This window comes from Erythrolamprus reginae, chromosome 1 (assembly GCF_031021105.1).
Source record: "Erythrolamprus reginae isolate rEryReg1 chromosome 1, rEryReg1.hap1, whole genome shotgun sequence".
NCBI lineage: Eukaryota > Metazoa > Chordata > Lepidosauria > Squamata > Dipsadidae > Erythrolamprus > Erythrolamprus reginae.
In genome coordinates, this window is record NC_091950.1 from 172,777,191 (window position 1) to 172,790,222 (window position 13,032).

At 38.9% G+C, this 13,032-nt stretch overlaps 1 protein-coding gene across 4 annotated transcripts in view; it reads right to left on the reverse strand.

Moving 5' to 3' along the window:
• Window positions 1-13,032, reverse strand: part of ZEB2 (zinc finger E-box binding homeobox 2) — a 196,881-nt gene that overhangs the window by 70,968 nt on the left and 112,881 nt on the right. The gene's annotated exons all lie outside the window — the stretch shown is intronic.

The window sequence follows — 13,032 nt, forward strand, 5'->3', positions numbered from 1 at the left end:
AGACAAAAGGTGTCATTTAACTGTAGAAATTTTTTGAAGTCTATGTCTGGAATGGATGAATATGTGTTGTATGGAGTTTGAGTTTTTAAAGATAATGTTATTGGCCAGAATTTAAGCTTCCAAAAATTTATGCATGAAAATAGCGCCGGCGGACTTACCCGCCAGTGCCTTTTGCAGACGGGGCCGGGCAGACACAGGACACATGGTGTAGCCGCCATGTTGTTTCGGCCGAAGTCTCGCGAGATTGCGAGACTTCGGCTGATGATCAGGCCAGAATGGCCTGATCGTGATGTGGTCCGGGTGGGGCCTGCCAGCCCTATATAAGGGCGTGCAGGCCGGGGCTCAGCCTTTTCGCCCGGACTTGTCAACAAGCAGACACCCGCCCGCCCTCCCTATTTTACAGTGTGCTATTGTGGGTCGCCCTAGGGGGCCGAATGGGAATTTTTTGTGGCTTGGCCTCTTAACCGGGCCGTTTTTTTGCCCATTCCACACTGAGGAGAAGGATAAGCAGTTAGGGGGTGCTTGCACCTTTGTTTAGGCTAATTGGCTTACCTTTGGTCATTTGGGTAGGCAGGTTAGGGGCGGAAAACTCGGTGGTGGTTTAGCAACTGCGTGTTCTCCGTTGGGCATCTTTGGGGATGATTGACAGGTTCTCTCCAAGCTCGTGGTATTGGCGACCTGAGCAGTTGGGGGGAACCTGTCTTTGGGTCCCGCACCTTTAAGTCCCCTGTTAGGGGTTAGCTGGTGAGACCCCCCTCATGCAAGTGCATGGCAGGGTCTCAGGTGAGGGAGGGGTCCCTCACCTGGACTAGCATGGAGCTACGCCCATATGTTGCCCAGGAAGTTTATGTGACGTCATCTTTTGCACCCCGGAAGCAATTGTTTGACCCTGCAGGTCCATTGTTGGGTCATAGTTAGGTATGTTAATTATGGTAATTCAGTTGAATAAATTATGCTAATTTATTTTAATAAAAATGACCCAGTTTAAATCCAGCTCTTGTGTCCGTGTCGTTACTCCGTCTCTTCTGCAATGTAATAACTAAATAAACACCCCCCAAAACACATATAACTATTCTCTCCCTCACCCTTTTCCTCTCTCCCTCCCTCTCCTTCCTTTTCTCTCCCCACCCCCAACACACCTTTGAGTTATTTGTTGATTCCTAGTTTCTGCCTGAATATACCGGTAATTCCTACAGATTTGGCAATCTTTTCAGAAGTGGTTTGCTGTTACTTCCTCCCTATGGCTGGGAAGTTGTGACTGGTCCAGGATCACCCAGCTGGACTTGTGCCCAAGATGTGACTCAAACTCAAGATCTCTCAGTTTATAGCCTGATGCCTTAACTACTATACCTCACTGGCTCTCTAACAATGATACCTTGGGCTTTTTCAGCACAAGTAATCACTGTAGATTCAAGCTTTTAGTCGTCTCAAAACATCACTTTATTGACATTGCTGGACACATAATATCTAGAATTATGATCAGTTCTAAGAGATGCTGTTTGCCAGGATTTATGCCTATTCCAAACATTTATTTCCGTTCCTGGTTTTATGTACATACTGCTGAAATTATGGCCAATATTAATTTCTTAAGAGCCTAAAGAAAAACACTGAAAACTTTAAAATGTCATAACATTCAATGCAAGAATCAAAAAGTTTTGTTCTTGATGCTGAATTGATGCCCATTTGAAATTAACAAATAGCCTTATGTTTTTAAAAGTGCTATTCCTTTCCTAAGACACGTAGCTATCATTTATGATCCAAGGCCTCCCTTAGTTTTTCTTCTGACACAAGTTGAACACTTCTCCCCTCGGCTTCTGCAGACTTTTGTTTAGTCATCAAGATTATCTGTTTGCTGACAACCCCATGATCTATGGCCTAGACCTTAAGCAACAACAACAAAAAGTGGACTTCGAAGGCAACTACAAATGTTATCCTTTCCCTGGTTGAAACTATCTTATGAAGGATTGATAACACATTATCTTTTAGAACAGAATGATGCTGCACAACTAAAACATCTTTTAAGGAAATCCTTTGGCTCAGTAAAAGTTATTCAGAAGTTTATACAGTCTCTGAATACTTATCACAAATCTCTGAGCACAAAGTACAGAACCTACATTGCAATTAAGATATAGTGGAATGCAAAGGGCTTTGTAGGAGATAAGAGTATTCATGTTTCTTCATTTGTTTAAAGGGAAGACATGTACTCATCCTTGATGAGAATTATAGTTATACAAAATACCTTTCCTGATAATGAGTGAGGTTTTTTTTTAAAAAAAAGTTCTGTTCATGTCATGGATAATGTTTGTTCACATCAATTGCAGATTTTAGGATTGCAACTTTTCTACCTGGATCAAATTTCCTCTACTAATCTAGCATAGCAGTTGGAAAATGTTGATCCTGCAGATCATGGGATTGTATGAGGTCCAGCTTATCTCAGTAGTGTGTTATAGTGAGAATTATAATTCAGCAATATCTAAATGATCACAGCTTCCCCAAGCTACAACAGCAACAAAAGTGCTAGCTAAATCTTAAGGCAAAATGTAGTTTGACCCCCACACAGCACTATTTTAAAGGAAGAACAGAAAACATAATGATATTTGTTGCATACAACTAATTATTGTATAGTATTGCAGAGTATTTTCATTAGAATAAAACATTAGAGATGGGGCATGAAGATGTGCTCCCTTTCTTTGCAAGACAAAACACTGAGTTCATAAACACTGTTATGTCTGCATTATTAATACCATATTTCTACAATCTTCTTTATTGGAGGGTCATACGATTTACTATTTATTAAATTCTTGATGTGATTAAACACTGTCTCTTCTTTTAAATTGCAATATTTTGGTTTGCTACCTGTTCCATTTTAACATTGCTTCTGCAACCAAGATTTAACGGGAGTTTTAGTATGACAAAAAATGATAAAATTCAGTCTCTTCCTCCCACAAACTCCTTCTGTGGTATGTAGTGATAAATTTACACCTCCGGGGAAATTTCGTGTATCTCCACATTGAAACTCCCCTGAATGTTTATGTTACTTTTTTTATGAAATAAATGTAATTTTTTTTATCATTTATTTTGTTCATGCAGTAAACTTGTGATAAAATTGTAAGGAAGTCAACAAATGCAGAGCTCTCAAAGGTGTGTGTAAGAAAGAAAAGAATCTTGTTGATAATCACAACAACAAATGTTTCCTCCTATAGTGCTGAAATAAATCACTGGATTATGATCAAAAAATTCTTGAAACCTATTTTTTTTCAAATGCTTAGAAATTTTAGATAAAGAATCAGCAAAGGTTTTAACTGCAGGGCCATATGCCTTATTTTATTTTATTTTTAAAGGAATCCATAAAAATAAATTACTTTCACTAAGTATATGCAAATTCCAATGTAAGCAATCAGAATAAAATTAATTTTGCCAGAACTGATTAAAAGCATTAATAAATCTATATGCAGTATTGCTTCAATCTGATATTGTAAATTTATTATACTTCCTGTAAGATTAATTATAATGCTACAATAACATATTACGATGCCAGAACTTATTACTGTACATTCTGTTAATAACAGCTAAGCATAACCTGAGTTGTAATTATGGATTGTAACAAAGTAATTTGATAGCAATTGTTTTCTTTAACTGTTAATGTTATATGAGAAATAAAATGCACACGTGTCTGTGTGTGTGTATTCCCATGTCACACAATGCCTAACTAAAATTGAGGAAACTTTCCAGCAATTGTTCTCATGCAAACTACTTCACCTTGGTTATTCACCCAAATTGTCAACTTGCCGCAGATAAAAGTAGGTTACAAACAACATTTTAAGTTACTCAAGGTTGTTTTGCATTTTTGTCCTAACTTGAAAGCAACTTCTTCCTATTATGAATATACACTGGAGATGGTTTTGGAGATACAGCTACAACTTTGGAGATATAATTATTACCTCCCTATACCATTTCAAAGATACTCCAATTTGTCACATTATTCTGCAACTAGGCATTAACTGACAGCATTTACAGTAGCTAACGTCAAAGGATCAAATGTAAACTGAATCAAGACTTCACTCTGGAAAAGACAGGGAGGGAATTGGGGGATGATTGTACGGAGAATATCCATCCAGTTCTTTTTTTGAACCCAATTTGAAACTATTAATTGTCATCAGCAGTTTGGGGTTTGATAACAACTCTATCTTATCACCATGCCATGTTCCCTAATTGCATGCTCTCCTGGACTGAACATTAAGTATGCAATGGAGCAGGGGGGTGGGATCCTGGTAAGGAACACAAAGCAGAAGCATTATTAGCACCCTCCACATAAACTTTAAAGGTGGAGCCGTGTTCCAAGAAGCTATTAAAAAATAAATTATTCCATCTAAACTAGCATATATGCATACACCCTTCCAGCCACACATTTCAGATTAAGTCTGGATACAATTAAAAAAGAAAGAAAGAAAGAAAGAAAGAAAGAAAGAAAGAAAGAAAGCAGTGTGGAGGCAGAATTCTGAATGGCATCTGTGCTTAGCGCTTCAGAAGACTGCTTACCGTCATAAAACTCTGTGTGTTACCAGCTGGGGGTCTAGGATTTAAAGATGTCGGGGGACCTGGTCTCTCAGATGGAATAAAGATCAGAAGGAAAGCTGTCCAGGTGAAGCTGAAGCTCCTGAACAGGCCTATCTGCACTCTCATTCAAATGATAATGAGTGTGTAAATCACATCTGTTCCCCCTCTGTGCTTGTGTCCTTGTCACCTGAATAGCATCCCCACCAGGTATCAAATGAGTTACAGGAAATAGGTTTCTTCCCCCCCCCCCTTTTTTTAAAAATCTAACCTCACTCTGAAATGAGAAAATAAGCACCCTGACCAGGAGGCCCAGAAACCAAATGGGATTGTAGTTTCTAAGTTTTCATCAAAATAAAAGATCACTTAATTGTGATCAGCAGCAGTGAGGTAGCAATTCTGAGACTGACTTCTAAGTTTAATTTGTAACACTGAGATATTCATCATTATTTCCAAGGACAAAGCATATTGTACCCCTAAAAATTCTCATGTAAGCATTCCAATTAACATCCTAGAAATAAATCAGAGTCCAAAACTTGGCCTCCCCAATTCCCAGGGTACTATTCTACTTGTGGCAGGCCAAAGTCTCCAACTCAAAACGATGGCTTCAGCCTGACAGCTTGGGTGTTTCTCATTCATTATTTTTCTTTACTTATAACTACTTTCCAACTGCTAGAAGAAGGTCTTGTCTATTTTTAGATACCAAGATATTCTGCAATTAAAATATTTGTAAATGTTTCATTTCTTTAAAACAGTCTTTAGTTGTACTTCAAATGAAAATGGCTTTTTAGATCTAAGGATATATTTCACCTCTGGGTTCATCTTCTCTTCACTTCTATTATTATTATTTCTTCCCCCTTTTTTTTGATCAGAGGCATGAAAGAGTAAGTAAGTGCGAATGCTTAGGTACCTGGGGTATGGAAAGGTGGTAATTAGCACAGCAGGATAATTGATGTGTAGATTGCAGTATGAACAAATGCTTTGACTTGTTTGTTCTTCTCACTCTTCCACACTCATTCTCTTTTCTCCCTCTCTCCTTCTCTTTTTTTAACCCAGTCTTGCTAATGAACCCCCTACCTGCTTGGTTAAGTTGGTAAGGATATAAATCAACTCTCTCTAGTCTTCTAACCAGAATAGAACTATGCAGTTATTTCTTTCTGTCTCTCTTTTTCTCTAACTTTCACTTACACAGACGTTTTACCTGCTAAAACAGAAATAAAAACTAAATAAAAGATTATTTAAATAAAAGGTTATTTAAAAAAAACAAACATCAAAACCTTATATGTGCCAGCAGTTGCTTTTATGCACTGGCCACATTCACTCCTCAATTAAACATTTGAACTAGAAAATATTTTCTAGTTCAAACAACAGAGTTAGAGTAAGTGACAAAAGCTTGTCTCTCAAGAACGTAGAATTCACTCATCCTATTTAGTATGGATAGTAATAATTGTAATAGTAGACATTTATTTGAAACGAAAAACATTTTTAAAAGCCTAGCGACTTTCACTTACATACAATACCTACTTATGTCAAAATAAAAGATTCTCACAACCCTTCTTGAATCAACTTCCAGTTGCTTGTATTATAAAAGGCCATGTGCTCACTAAAGATACATGATTGCCATATTATTTGCAATGAAAACCCTGGATCAGAATAGGTCCTTAATGCTAGCTGAATTAGCTGAGTCTGGAAAATGTGGTTGAGTTGCTCTGGATCATCTTCATGCAGACATGGAAAAGGGGCCCATGCAGGAAAAGGTTTGGAGAGTGATTCTTTTGTCTTTTTAGGATTAATTCTCACCTGCTGTTCAAGTGAACTGCAAAGGAAAATAACTTCAGTGAAGTGTTAATCCATTTGCCCACAATACATAGATACCCCCCCCCCTTTTTTTTTCTTGTAAGGTAGCAGAAGACAGGAGAAATCATGCTCTAGTCTCCATGATTGTGCAAGGCATTTATAATAGGAAGTTATTTTATGGGGCAGAGAGGTAGAAATACAAGTGTTTGGAAATGTAGCATCAAATATTATTCACCTTGCTTGGAACAGGGAGATGCTGAGCAAGATACATTAAAAAAAACCACTAAATGCAATTTCTTGGGAGCAGATCCGCTCTACCCTGAACCCTCATGGCCACCATGAAATCATCTTGGGAGGGAGAAGGTTACAACTGAGAGAACCCATATCGCATCTCAGACATTAACACCCTTGAAAATGTCCAAAGATACTTCACCAGAAGAGCCCTTCACTCCTCCACTCAAAACAGAATATCCTACAAGACTAGACTTTCAATCCTGGGCCTAGAAAGCCTAGAACTAAGATGCCTTAAACAAGATCTAAGTATTGCCCACAAGATCATATGCTGGACTACTTCAGCTTCAACCACAACAACACAAGAGCACACAACAGATTTAAACTTAATATTAACCGCTCCAAACTTCACTGTAAAAAATATGAGTTGTTGAAGCGTGGAACTCAATACCGGACTCCATAGTGTCATCCCCAAACCCCCAACAGTTTACCCTTAGATTATCTACGGTTGACCTATCCAGATTCCTAAGAGGTCAGTAAGGGGCGAGTACAAGTGCACTAGAGTGCCTTCCGTCCCCTGTCCTATTGCTCTCCTATATCTCCTATACCTTTCTTCTATTCCTATATCTCTTCTTCTGTTCTTTCATTGATATGTTCTATTACTATACCTTCTTTTCTATTCTTTCTTAGATATATTTTACTATGAGTATCTCCTCTATAACCTTCATCATGTATTTTACTATGTGTATATAGATATATATACCCACTAAAACCCTCATTGTGTACTGGACAAAATAAATAAATAAATAAATCTGCTAAGCATCCTGGCCTCAGGTCGTCATTGGGGGGAAACTCCCCACACCCAATCTGCCCTCTTTCTGGGGGCAGATTTAAACCTAATGATACTTAATAGCAATGACTGCTGCCTAATAGGGATAGAATTCCACTTAATGGGAATGCCTTGGGGGATTTAGTAGTGCTTAGGTGATTTATGTGTCAGCCTTGCGCTGTTTCTGTATGTGCGTCTGCTCCTTTGAAAACAGCTTTTAGACCCCATCCTGTACATCAATCTTGCCCCTTAGCTCCGCCACGAGAAACAAGGCAAATGGATTTCTTTTCTTTCCTCTCTCTCTCTTTAAAAAACCCCCCTGCATTCTTCTTTTCTCCAAATATGGCCACTTCTGGGAGGGATGGAGGGGGCTTCCCAACGTACATCAGACTGCCATATGCCAGGGGTCTCACAGCTGGTCAGGAGGCTGTCCTAGAGTGATGGGGAGTGTTTTAGTTCAAGAGCAGCATTCTGTATAGCTAGTCCTCAATGTACAACCACAATTGAGCCGAAAATTTATGTGCCTAAGCGAGACAGCTGTTCTGTGAGCTTTGCCCCATTTTATGACATTTCTTGCTTTGGTGGTAAGCGAATGACTGCAATTGTTAAGTTAGTCAAACGGTTGTTAAGTGAATCTGGCTTCCCCATTGACTTTGATTGTCAGAAGGTCGCCAAAGTTGATCACATGAAACACCCACCCCCCCATCATAAATATGAGTCAGTTGCCAAACATCTGAATTTGATCACATAACCATGGGGATGCTGCAACGGTCATTAAGTGTGAAAAATGCTGTTGTAACTTCAAGTGGTCACTAAATGAACTGTTATAAACCAAGGACCACCACTGTATGAGCCTTGCAAACCAGCCTGTTCATGGATGCAGAATTTTCTTTCCTGCTAGGGAAATGTTTCAAATAATATCTTCTGTTCACACACACACACCTATAATTATAATTGGGAATAGAGACAACACATGAGATCATGTGGAAAAGGGTAAAAATGTATATCCAGAGTGTGGATTGCTAACTGTTGTAACTGAAAACCCCAAAAGCACAGCATATATTCACAGTAGATCTGAAGCAAGGGCCAATGCAATACGAGACTAAAGTTTCCACTTGGAAGAACAATGAAGACTAAGTGCCCAGGATGTTCATCAGGTTTGCTCTTGTTCACAATAGCAGAAGGTGACATATATGCCTATCAATACTGTAACAGCATCACATGGCATCCCAAAAGAATTAGCTGCACTTTCCCAACAGTACGAGCAAAGATTGGCCCTTCAAATGTTACTCCTTAAAAAATCTCCACTGGAAGATCCACTGTGATGATTATTTCATGTGATGGGTACCTGATGTTCTGTCACAGTGACGAGCCCCCCACAGATTGGCCACAACACCTGAACCAATGGGTAGCACTGCAGAACTAAAAGAGAATCATAGATATTATTGCCTGGATGATTTTTGGTGTTTGAATTGCTGTAGAACAGGGGAGTCAAGCTCAAGGCCCGTGAGCTGGATCCGGCCCATGGGTGCTTAGATCTGGACCACGGGGCCACCCTGGAAATAGCGAAGGAGGCCCACAGTGCCTCTGTCAGCAAAGAAGAGCACTCAAGCCACCATAGCCCCCCCCCATACATCTGCCCCCTCCCAGGTCAAACACAACCCTTATGTGGCCCTCAGTGAAATCTCTCCTGCTGTAGAAAGTCAGCTAGCAAGAAAGTCTGACCAAAAAAAAAGGCCATGTGCCCCATTATTGATTTCTGAAATGCAGTAAGGCCTTTTGGAGAAGGGTTAAAATCCTCTAGCCGACTATTTCATAAATGCAATGTGAGCGGAAATCCATATATCTATTTTACAGAGGACAAAAAGGGTTTAGTATGTACAACTGAGCAAGATAAAATGTTAGTAAAAATAACCAACCCCACAACTATTTAAGATTAACATTCAAAATGAAAATCCAGGAGCAGACTTTCTTGCTTCTAATTAAATTGTAAGACCTACAAGTGAATTACTGAGATATCATGAGACAAACTCAAACATACTGCTTTAAAAATCGGATTTTACTGGATTTACTTCACATGGGCTCTAGAGACACAGTAACGTCTCCTCAACCCCCTTTTACTGTGACCACAGATGCAGAACATATACCTATTGCAATAAAATTCACCATGCGCTTTAAAAATATCTATACCTTTCCAATTAAACGATAGACAAACAAATGTGTCTGATTATTATGTTAACAGAAGGAAGTAAGCCTACTAAGCAAAACATCACAAATCAGCTCCTTCCCTTTGTATATTGCAGCCCTAGGCTTGTACACAGTTGGCAGGTGAGCTTGAGAGCCATTGAGCACTGCAGAATTTTCCCAATGTATTTGTAATTACAGAAACACTTGTGTTAAATATCTTAAACACTATGAAAATACAACATATAACAATCTAGGATTATACCTTGACAGCAGCCCGTAGTTCCACTTATAAAACCAAAATCCTGGATTCGCTTCCTACTGCATGAAGTATGGTTTTGAATAAATAACCCAATACAAATAGCTGCCCTGTGTTGGCTGAGGACCATTTCATTCAAATTAAACAGCTTGTGCAATCAATTTTGCAATTATACCCCTTTCTCTCACAAAAGAAATGTATTATTATAATGTTATGGAGGGTTTTTTTCCCTTCCATTTTGTCATTCTCCTCTTTGCTCTAAGGAATTCCAGCTGATATATGTTTTTCTTCTCTATCTCATGAAACCATTTGGAGAGATACTGATTATCACGAAGTTACTGTGGACAAAGGCTTCCTAACTAAAGTCACTATCGGTCAGTCTGGTTTGTCCAACATCTCACTCTACTTTATTGGCTCTAAAAAGGATTTACATGAACAATCCTCCCAACCTTACTAGAATTTCCTTTATTTCTCAGTGAATGTGAATGACAGTTCTTTTGATTGATAGAGGCATTTCCCAATATTTTAAATATTAGCTTAGGAATCAAACAATCCATCTGTCCATCTCTCTCGCTCTCCCTTTCCCTCTCCCCCTCTCCCATCTACCTACCACCAACCCAGCTACCTATCTGCCTACATGTCTATCTACCTTACCTGTCCACTTATCTATCTATCTTACAAAAAGTTATTTCCAGTCTAATAGAGAACCAATGTGGAACAAGTATCTGTGTTATTGCCTGGAAATTTGCCTCCATATATACATTATACTTGCTAGATTGGGGCAAATATTGTGGGTCAATAGGGAGCCAAACCTGATTGATCTGAAAATATTAGGTATGTGGAACAAAGAGGCAAACATATCCATCTATTAATTCCAAGTCTCAAAAATATAACTGTTCAAGATAGCCATTTAGATTCTCATATCTACAAGGATCAATTTATACTGTGCATACCTAGTGTATACTTATATAGACATGTTTAAGAGGTTGAACAGAACAGAATAACAGAGTTCGCAGGGATCTTGAGGTCTTCTAATTCAACCCCCCCTCCCCACCTCAAGCAGGAGATGCTTTCTTAGATTTCTTTCCATGTTATTTTGGGGAATGTTTATCTTTTATTTACACCACATATTCATTTCAAGGTATGTTTTTTGTGGCACAGCCATGATCTTTGCTGCTTAAGTAGCAACATATAATAATATATGATTTTGGCCATTTTTATTACCTCATTCAAAAGACAGATTTCCCAGTATTTCAGAAATCTAGCACAAAACAGAGGTAACACTGGGATACAAGACAAACATAGGTGGGGAAAAATATATGAAATAATATGTAAAAGAAAACACATTTAAATTTGTTTCCACAAATGAGATCATGTTTCTGAATGTCATAGAAGCCCTGTGGACCCTATTATTTCCAATAGTAAAATTCTACAGTGACTAAAATGGTGTTAAATTTAAATCTGTTCAGGAAGTTAAAGTTAATCTGCATTCCACATAAAAACGCTCACAAGCAGAATCATTTATAAAAAGTAAAGTTGGCCAAAAAGGAAAGAAAGTTCAATACATTTGAGTCACATTAACCCATAGTTTTCAGATGATATAGTATAGCTCACCTTACTTTTGTAACATTGTTAGAACATAAATAGTGCTATGGATATATTTGATGAATGATGAATGTCATATCCCCAAAACTCCCTAAAAGGGAGTTATAAAATAAGGGGTCTTGTGGAATGCAGGGGATAATTGAAAAACTCCATGGCAACAAATATACGGGATTATTTTTTTAAAAGAAGTCTAATAATGTCATTAAATTGTTATTTATTATTTATTTTATGAATTGGATTTATATGCCGCCCCTCTCTGAGGTTGTTGTTTTAATCACAAATTTGGGATATGCTGGCATGCAGGCAAATAAAACTTCATACTAAATGCCAGATGCTAAAATCTGTCGCCCTAGAGATCTTTGGAATTTCTCCTTGAACTAATTTACTTCTACTAATATTACACCCTGGTAATCAGAGTACCTGCATTCTGATGATCTTTCAGACATGCCAGACATGTACATTCAGTCTTCCCTCTCAGATTTTTGACTGATTCACACTTGCTAAACTGGTATTTGTTTGTTATGATTTATTGAAGAAGCCATGGCGTCCAGGTTTGCACATTCATAACGGGTGTATGAAAAAAATCTCTTCTTTTTTCCCAAAATGTCCACATAGCATCATTTGTTATGAGAGATGGTTAGGACATTATGGCATATTATAGGCAAAATGAAATTGGGAGGTCATATTGTTGTGACAGACAATGAGAAGAAAAGAGGAAACAAACGAGGGAGGGAGGGCTGAGGGAGGTTGTTAAAAGAATAATTTGCAGGAATGTGTGGACTGATGTCCAAAATTCACTTGGACGTGATGTGTCTGGAGGCTGTTGGGGCCTGGATGGGTGTCAACAAACTCAAACTCAACACAGACAAGACGGAGTGGCTGTGGGTCTTGCCTCCCAAAGACAATTCCATCTGTCCGTCCATTACCCTGGGGGGGGGAACTACTGACCCCCTCAGAGAGGGTTCACAACTTGGGCATCCTCCTCGATCCACAGCTGACATTGGAACATCATCTTTCGGCTGTGACAAGGAGGGCGTTTGCCCAGGTTCGCCTGGTGCACCAGTTGTGGCCCTATTTGGACAGGGAGTCATTGCTCACAGTCACTCATGCCCTCATCACCTTGAGGTTCAATTACTGCAACGCTCTCTACATGGGGCTACCTTTGAAAAGTGTTCGGAAACACTTCAGATCATGCAGAATGCAGCCGCGAGAGCCATCGTGGGGCTTCCAAGATTCGCCCACGTTTCTTCAACATTCCGTGGCTTGCATTGGTTGCTGATCAGTTTCCGGTCACAATTGACAGTGTTGGTCATGACAAGCCCTACATGGCATTGGACCAAATTACCTCCGGAACCGCCTGCTACCGCACAAATCCCAGCGACCGATAAGGTCCCACAGAGTTGGCCTTCTCTGGGTCCCGTCGACTAAATAATAATAATAATAATAATAATAATAATAATAATAATAATAATAATAATTTGTTAGATTTGTATGCCGCCCCTCTCCGAAGACTCGGGGCAGCTCACAACAAGCGATAAAACAATATTGTACAGGCACAAATCTAATATTAATA